Source organism: Pipistrellus hanaki (assembly GCF_964339955.1).
Source record: "Pipistrellus hanaki genome assembly, chromosome: 2".
NCBI classification, from domain to species: Eukaryota; Metazoa; Chordata; class Mammalia; order Chiroptera; family Vespertilionidae; genus Pipistrellus; species Pipistrellus hanaki.
In genome coordinates, this window is record NC_140504.1 from 199917238 (window position 1) to 199925291 (window position 8054).

The 8054-nt window shown below is 70.3% G+C and overlaps 1 long non-coding RNA gene across 1 annotated transcript; it reads right to left on the bottom strand.

Moving 5' to 3' along the window:
- Nucleotides 1–497: 497 nt before the first annotated feature.
- Nucleotides 498–7784, bottom strand: LOC311617681. The gene is made up of 3 exons (XR_014794151.1): nucleotides 7418–7784; nucleotides 4693–4791; nucleotides 498–796 (listed from the first exon to the last, which is right to left on the bottom strand). It is a non-coding gene; the product is annotated as an uncharacterized lncRNA (long non-coding RNA).
- Between the last annotated feature and the right edge of the window lie 270 nt (nucleotides 7785–8054).

The window sequence follows — 8054 nt, forward strand, 5'->3', positions numbered from 1 at the left end:
GGCAAGGGGAGGCAGGCCCAGCCCTCGCACCCATCCAGGACCCCAGCTGCTGGCCCGCAGGTCCGTCCGTCCCACCTGCCCTACAGGCTGGTGTGATCCCTCTGCCCGGGAAACAGTGGTGGCCTGGCAACCGTCTCCCAGCAACCTCAACCCAGGGCCCAGAGGGGAGCAGGTGCCGAGGAGGGGCGGGGGCCAGGTGCCTGGGCAGCTGGGCCTGCATTGTGCCCGGGGCCACCCCTCAGCCTTCTGGGACCTCACGTCCACGCCCCGGCCTCAGACCGGACCCGGAAAGCTTTCTGAGCTCACTCGGCTTATGTTCACTTACACCCCCCTCACCGCAGCCCCGGCTGCGGGGTCCCCGCTGTATAGAGCAGGAAGAGGGGGCGCAGCACGCCCCCCGGGGGTGGGGGGTGCTCGCGCCTGGGGCTGTGCCTCCGCCTCCCAGGGCCCCCAGGGCTCTGTGTGGGTCACGAGGAAACTGTGCTGAGTGCCTTTGTGTCTACCTTTTTTAAAAACGTATTTTTATTGACTTCAGAGAGGAAGGGAGAGGGAGAGGGAAGCAGCAATGGTGACAGAGTCATTTGACCGGCTGCCTCCTGCATGCCTCCTCCTGGGGCCCGTGCCCTGACCGGAATCGAACTGTGACCTCCTGGTTCTCAGGTCGACGCTCAGCCCCTGAGCCCGCCGGCCGGGCTGCCTATGCTTCTGGAAGGGCTGGCGGGGGCCCCACAGTGTGTCCGCATTCCGAGCCCCGGCACCGGAGGAGGGGGCCTCAAATCCAGTGACCAGCGTCCTCCTGAGAGCGAGGCGGGCAGATGAGGAGACAGAGAGGGGAGAAGCCGCAGGCAGAGGGGGGCAGAGGCTGAAGGGATGTGCCCAAGTCCAGGGGGGTCTGGAGCCCCGGAGGCTGGGAGAGGTGGAGGGACCTTCGGAGAGTTCCTGAGGGCAGTGAGCCGACTCTGGCCTCGGCTGTGGACAGGCACGGCTGCAGGACACACGCACCCCTCCAGCCCCTCCTCACGCTCGGGGTCCCGGGCTTTAGCTCACTAGGGGGGGCCTCTGGGAGCCCGCAGAGGCAGCCGCACCCACAGGCCTCTCCGCCAGGCGGGGCCTCGAGGTCTGTCTGCTGGGGGTGCTCTGCCCCACAGGGCAGGGGCCCTGGCCAAGCCCTTCACTGGGCGCTGGGGATGCCAGCTGGGGGCTCCTGCAGGGGTGGCGTGGCCAGGCCTCCTGGACGTGGGGCAGGAGGTGTCCTCACGGTGCCAGGCAGCCTCTGGCCTTAGGGTCTCTGCTTGGCTCCAGCAGTGTCTGCCCGGTCCCCCCTTGGCCACCTGCTCAGAGAGGCCTTCTGGGCCCCCCTCACCCCCTTCTTTCTGCTCCAGCACTTGGCTGTGCAGGCCGAGTTCAGGGAAGACTCGGGGAGAGCGGGGAGAAGGGGAGAGGCAGGGGCCTCCCCAGGAGCCTGGGGACCCCCCCCCCCACTCCCGTGGCAGAGCCTGGCTGAGGCAGGCCTGGGCCCTGGGACCCGCTCAGAGCTCTCGGGGGAAGGCAGGGCTCTGGGGGGACAGACAGATGCTGGGGTGGGGTCAGCATCAGAGTTTGGTCTGGGGGACAGCTTTAGACAGGACATCTCAATGAGCCACAGGGTGGGGAGCAGAGGGAGCAGCTGGAGGTGAGGGGGCTGTGGGGCACCAGGAGAGCATGCCCCCCAACTGCCCAGGCCCCAGAGACAGGTGGTGGGGACCTGGTGGGGGCTCTGAGACCAGAGGAAGGGAGGAGGTGGCTGTCCCCTGCCCATCCCCTCCTTCCCCAGCTTCCTGCTCTCAGCTGAGAGTGGGGTCTCACCCCAGTGCCCTCCAGCCACCCACACTGCAGGGGGTGGCGGGGCGGCCGGGTTTCTGGGCACTGCCTGCCACTTTCTACCGTGGGTGGGAGTTGGGGGGCTGGGCTGCTTCTGTCTTGCCCTCCTGGGGCACCCCTGCCCGGTACAGGTGTGGGGGTAAGGGATGAGGTCACCGCCCTGGGGAGGGCTCCAGGCTGGGCTGCAGGGGTGGGGCTGACCACACTCCCGTCTCTCTGGCCGTGAGACAGGGCCCGCTGTGTGTGGTGACCCAAGGACCCTAGAGGGGGCCCTCTGGGCTGTGGGGGAGGCTGTGCCCCAGGAGGACAGAGGCCAGCCCGGGGCCCCACACCCTTAATCGCCCCAACGGATTATTATGGCAGAAAGCCCACCCCAGGGCCAGGGGACTCCCCCCGCCAGGGTCATGGGGGCAACATGCCCTGGGAGGGCGTGGGGGCCTGGGAGGGCGTGGGGGCCCTGGGAGGGCGTGGGGCCCAGGCTGGGCAGGCCGCACCGCCCGGTCGGAGCCGCGGCTGGGCCCGGCGGACAGTGAACCTCGACTCCCGCCCGGTGTCGGCGGGGCCTCCTCCGGCGACCGGGCCGTGGATGGACGGCATTACCAGACAGTATTAGACAGAAGGACCAGGTCTAACCGTGTCTGGTAAGACGCCCATCGCAGGCTGCCTGTCTGCGGCGTTCGGCGGGGGGATGAGGCCCAGGCCCCCGAGTCTGCAGAGCGGCCCCTCCGATCCCCACAACACCCATGGCCCCTGGGCTGCTTCGAGGAGGGCCTCCCACAGAATCCACCCAGCATGCAGCCCCAGGTGTGCGCGCGCACGCGCGCGCGTGTGTGTGTGCGTGTGTGTGTGCCCGAGTGCATGTGTGTGCGTGTGTGTGTGTGTGTGTGTGTGTGTGCGTGTGTGTGTGCGTGAGAGAGAGAGCGAGAGAGAAAGTGAGCAGCTGAGGCATCTGGCTGCCCTGCACTTGACCCTGAGCCAGGCTTGTTAATGAGTAACAGGAGGCCTGGGCAGACCCTCCTCCCGGAGAGACCAGCTGGGGCCTGGGCTGGGTGGGGCTCCTGGGCCAGAAGGGCCGCCCCTGTGCGTGTCAGCAGGTCTGCGGGCCCGTCCTGGCTTCCGATAAAGAAGATAAAGCCCAGGGCCTTCTGACCTGGATTTCAGACCATGTTCCCTGTGACACCGAGGGAGGACTTGGGCGGGGGGCTGGAGGAGGATGGGGGCAGGGCGGGGAGCCGTCCTGGTCGGGGGATAGCACGGGGGGCCACCCCCCCCCCCAGCCGGGGGGCCGGGCCGGGCACCTGGACGCACCTGTCCTCCCTGCGTCCCAGGGGGCCCCGGGGGCTCCAGCCCCTGACAGGTCAGCGCGTGTGAGAGGCCAGTGCCCACTGCGGACCCTGCAGGCCGGGCCTCAGGTGGACCAGCTCCTGCAGACGAGTGTGGAAGCCCCATGAACAGGGGCCTGCGTGGGGACGGGAGGGCTGCCTGCCAGCAGCTGGGGACGGAGTGGCTGTGACTGGCCGGCCGGCCATTCCGGGAGTGTCCTCGGCCGCCTTGCTGGGCACGGTCGGATGAGGCTGGTGTGGGTGGGGCTGACGCGTCTCCGTCCGCGTCCCGCCCTTGTGGTCTCTCCTGGGGGCCAGGTCGCCGCAGGCCTGGCTGGGACAGTCTGTCCCCGTGCCCCACCCGCCCTGGTCTCAGCCCGGCTCTGGGCCAGGGACTCGGGACAGCACGTCCTCGGCTGCGAGCGGTGGGTCACCTTTGAACATCGTTACCAGACAGTGTTAGAGTCACGCCGATAATCCAGCACTGTCCGGTAAGATGCCCACAGGGGCCCAGGTGCCGGCCGAGCTCCCGGCGGACACAGTCCGGCCCCCGGGCAGGAGGACCGGGTGGGAGGCCTGCTCCGGGCTGAGGGCCTGGGGCCTGGGGCTGAGGCTGGAGGTGCCACCGGGTGCCGCCCCCCCCCCCCCCCGGCCCTGGCCGGCCGACCACCTTGCTGCCCTTCACCCTCGGAGCCTTTGCCTGGTTCTGCTTCGCCCTCACCTGCTGGGCGGGAGGGGCAGGGCCTGGGCACCTGAGCGTCCTAATACCCCCTCCCCCCTGGCTGTCTGGGGAGGGGCTCAGAGCTTCCATTTGTGGGGCTGGGAGGGGCCCTCAGACCCACTAGGGCCCGGGGGAAGGCACCGGGCAGGACGGGGGGGGGGGGGGGGGCACCTGTGTGGGAGAGGGTTGGGGGGCTCGGGGGCGGCCCCTCGCTGCGCGCAGGGCCCCGCCGTCATCATTACCAGGCAGTATTAGAGACCTGACACATCCAATGCTGCCCAGTAAGATGGCGATGGCCGCCCCCAGGTGGTCCGGGGCCGCCCGGGGGAGGGGACTCGGAGGCGGGTCCACGTTCTCTGAGGACCCTGAGCCGAGGAGTGGAGAGAGATGGGGCTCAGGAAGGGGTCCCCAGGCCCTGTGTGCGGGGGTGGGGGGTGGGGGGCTCAGCCTGGGGGAGGCTGGGCGGCTGCAGCTGGGAGCCCCTGGGGGCAGGGCCTCAGGGCGACCTCCTGCCCGCCCAGCAGGGCCGCCCGCTCGGGGCGTGGGCGGGCACCGGAGGAGGGGCAGGGCGTTCGAGGCAGAGCGGTGCCCCCCGGTGGGCGTCCCAGGGACAGAGACGGACAGCAGGCTCAGCCCCGAGTCCCAGGTGAGGGGCCGCCAGGCGCTGCCCCGCAGCCCAGCCCCTCCCGCTCTTGTCCGGGTGAGGAGGGTTCAGGGTGGGGCTGGAGGGTGGCCGTGGCTCTGCACCCGCACACACACACACACTGAGCGGACAGTGCTGGTTCTCACCGGTGAGGTCACAGGCTGGGCGTCTGCCTGCCCCGCTCCGGCCCGGTGCTGCCGCCGCTGGCTGCGGAGTCCGAGGGCGAGTGTGCTGGCCCTGCAGGGCTGAGAGAGGAGCTCGGCTCAGCCCAGGCCTGGCGGTCACGTTGGCTTGTGTGCTTGCTGGTCGGGGGCGAAGCCCAGAGCAGATGGGACAGAAATGCCTCATCACGGAACGCAGGGCAACCAGCCCAGGCGCACGCCCGTCTGTAGTGGCCACCCCAGGACACGGGGTCAGAGGGGGGTCAAGGAAGCAGGCGTGTCTGCAGCCCCCTGCTCCCGTCCCACATCTGGGGCCCCGGCCTGGGGCTGAGACTCTGGCACTCTGCCCGTCCTCCCTCCTGTCCCTGCTCTGCCCCCTGCACAGGTGGCGCCCGGGTCTGGAGAGCCAAGCAGGGCAGCTTCTCAAGTTTTCCGGCACCTTCCGCCCACAGAGGCTGCGGGGGGCGGTGGGGGCCCTGTGCCGATTCCCACAGGCTGCGGGCTGACCACAGCGAAGCCCGCGTCCGCCCCACCCCGGCCTCAGCCAGGTCCGCCCAGTTCTGGGAACAGCCGAGATTTCTCCGAGGACCTGACCCTGACCCTGACTCTGGTGGAGGCCCAGCGGGGGGGCAGGCGGGCTGCCAGGCCTCTGCCTTGTGCCCGTCGCTGGTTCCTCCTGGCCGGACACCTGGCTGGTCAGGTCTGTCCTGCAGACCCCGGCGAAGCGGTGAGCTCAGGAACCCGGGCCCCTGTCCTGAGCAGGGGACACGAACTAGGCTTCGCTTTCCAAGCTGCGTTTCAGCTTCACGCACGCCTGCCTGCCCTCCCGCCCTCCTGCCCGCCCGCCTGGGAGCCGGTGGGGCTGAGGGAGGGAGGGAGGGAGGGAGGCGGCCGGTGCCTCCTTGCAGCCCCCTTCATGCTCAGGCCGGCCTCCACCTGTGTCCCCAGAGCCTTTGGCCACTGGGGCTGGCTCCTCGGGAGCAGCGGCGGCCGGGAGAAGCGCAGGCCCTCAGTGGCCCTCCAGCCGGATGGACGGCGCCCGCTGCTGCCTCCAGCAGCTCCTTGGCCTCAGGAGGCGGCGGGTGCAGGACAGACCCATAGCGGGAAGCTTCCTGCCACTTCCCGGACCAGCCCCTCTCTCTGCCTGAGCTCGGCTCCTGTGAACCCACAGCCAAGACGGACGGACGCCCGACGCCGGCCGGCCGGCCTCAGCCCAGCTCAGCCTGCAGCACTGTGGACGGGGGAGGCTGGCCGGCAGAAATGCAAAGTGGAAAGGAAGGTGCCCGTGTCCGAGTGCCCGACGCCTGCCCCGGCCGTGGCAGGCAGGGAGCGGAGCCAGCGTCTGTGCCCCGGGTGCGGGGCTGGTTAATCATCGCCATGGCGACCGGGCTCAGCGTGGGAGACTCGAGGAAGGAGTCCTGGCAGAGCAAACAGCCCTCCGGGCACCGGCCTGTGGCCTCGGGGCCCTGGGCAGGCGAACCGGATCCGGGCGGAAGCTCCCTCTCTCTCCACTGGCTGCCCTGCCCGGCTGGACGGGCGGCCTTAATCAATGGTGAGGGCCGCGGAGAACAAAGCGCTGAAACCCAACCCCGCGCTGAGCTGCGCGGTGCGCGGGAGAGGCGGGGGCGCCTGCCGGCCTGTGCGTCCGTCCGCGAGGAGCCGCCATTTCCCCTCCGGCGCCGCTTCTCGGCCCTTCTGGGGGCGCCCTGGCTCCCACGCCCGCCAGCCGCTGGCTCCTCGGGCGGCCGGCTCCCCGGGCCTCTCACATCCACCCCAAACAACAGTCCCACAAACTGATTTTGCAAAGAAGGGATTTGCAAGCCGCCAACGCGTCTGAGATGGGCAGCAGGCTGCGCCTCGCCTTTTCATAAATGCAAAACGCATTCGGCGATACCCCCCCTCCCCTCCCCCCCAATCACTTTCACTTTCAAGCTTTTCACCTGGGTTACTAGACAAAAGCAAAACAAAGCCAACCTATTTGTCCAGAGGCTCAGCCTCCAACGGCTCCACGGCTCCCAGGGGGTTAATTAGACCTCACCTACGTAGTAGCCCCACAAGTTTCGTGCAAGAACAATGAACTCTGCCCGATTCCTCCGAGAGAACCAGCCTCAGCCGTGGACACGGCCCTCCTCCACGCCCGAACACCTGCCTCCGAGCCCCGGGCCTTCCCGGTGACGCCCGCGGGCGCCAGGGCCGTTCTGCATTTTGGTCAGGAATCTGAGGACCAGACTTTGGTCCCCACCCGGAGGAGCCATGTCGGCCGAGGGCCAGCCCACTCCTCCTCCCGGTCGGTTCCGGCTCTGTGGGCGCTGATGCCTCGTGCGGGTGAGAGAGGGCCCGATCCGGGCCAGACCGGCTCTGCCCTGAGCTCCAACCGTCGCAGTGCGGCCGCGGGCAGAGCCGAGCCGGTCCCTCGAGCCAACTGCGAGCCCGGCTCCCAGCCGGCCGGCCCCGTGTCCTCCCGGACCCACTCCCAGGGAACGCCGGGCCGGGACCGGCTCAGCGGGGGCTCGTTGGGGAGAGAGCTTTCCAGAAAGCGCTGTGTCAGGCGGGAGGCTGGACCCTCAGGGCCCTCCACCCAGGCGGCCCCAGGACACCCACCCCCCGGCGCCCACGCTCACCGGGCCCCGCAGACTCGGCCCGGGGACCCCAACGGCTGGGCCCAAGATGGCTCCGCTCCCGGCACCCCGCGGGCCCCCCCGGGGCTCACCTTCCCCTCCGAGAAGAGACCACCTCCCTGGTCCTGACCGCCAGCCGGACGGGCACCTGGCTGGTGGCTGCGTCCGGCCGGGCCGGCCGAGCGGGCCGTGTCCACCGAGGCGCTCCCTGCAGCGCGGCCTCCCGGCTCCTCCGGCTCCTCCGCCTCCTGCCGACCTGCCCCGACAGGCTCTGCACGGAGGAGGCGGCGGCCACTCCCTGCCCCCAGCCGGGCGGCAAGGCTGCGGGTCCGGCGCCCGCGTCCAGCCCCGGAGCGGACACTGGAGATGCTTGGGCTCCCGTGACCCCAAATACCTGTCAGCCCGGGACACGGCTGGGCTTCCGCCCCAGCTGCCCCCCACCTCGTGGCAGGGGGACCGGGCAGCAGCCGGAGGACCAGCTCCCCGCCCCCGGGGCTGGGGCTCCGCGGGGAGGAGAAGCGGGAGTCCACCAGCGGGGGCAGGGGCAGGGGCAGGGGCAGGGGCAGGGGCAGGGGCAGGGGCAGCTCCCGGCCGGGAACAATGGAGGTGCTGGCCGTCCCTCTGCAGCGAGGGGCAGGGCCGGCCGGGAAGAGACGGCGTGGCCCCAGGCTCGCCTTACATGTAGGGCCTCACCCCGCCCCATGCAGGTGCCTGCTCCCCGCCGACCAA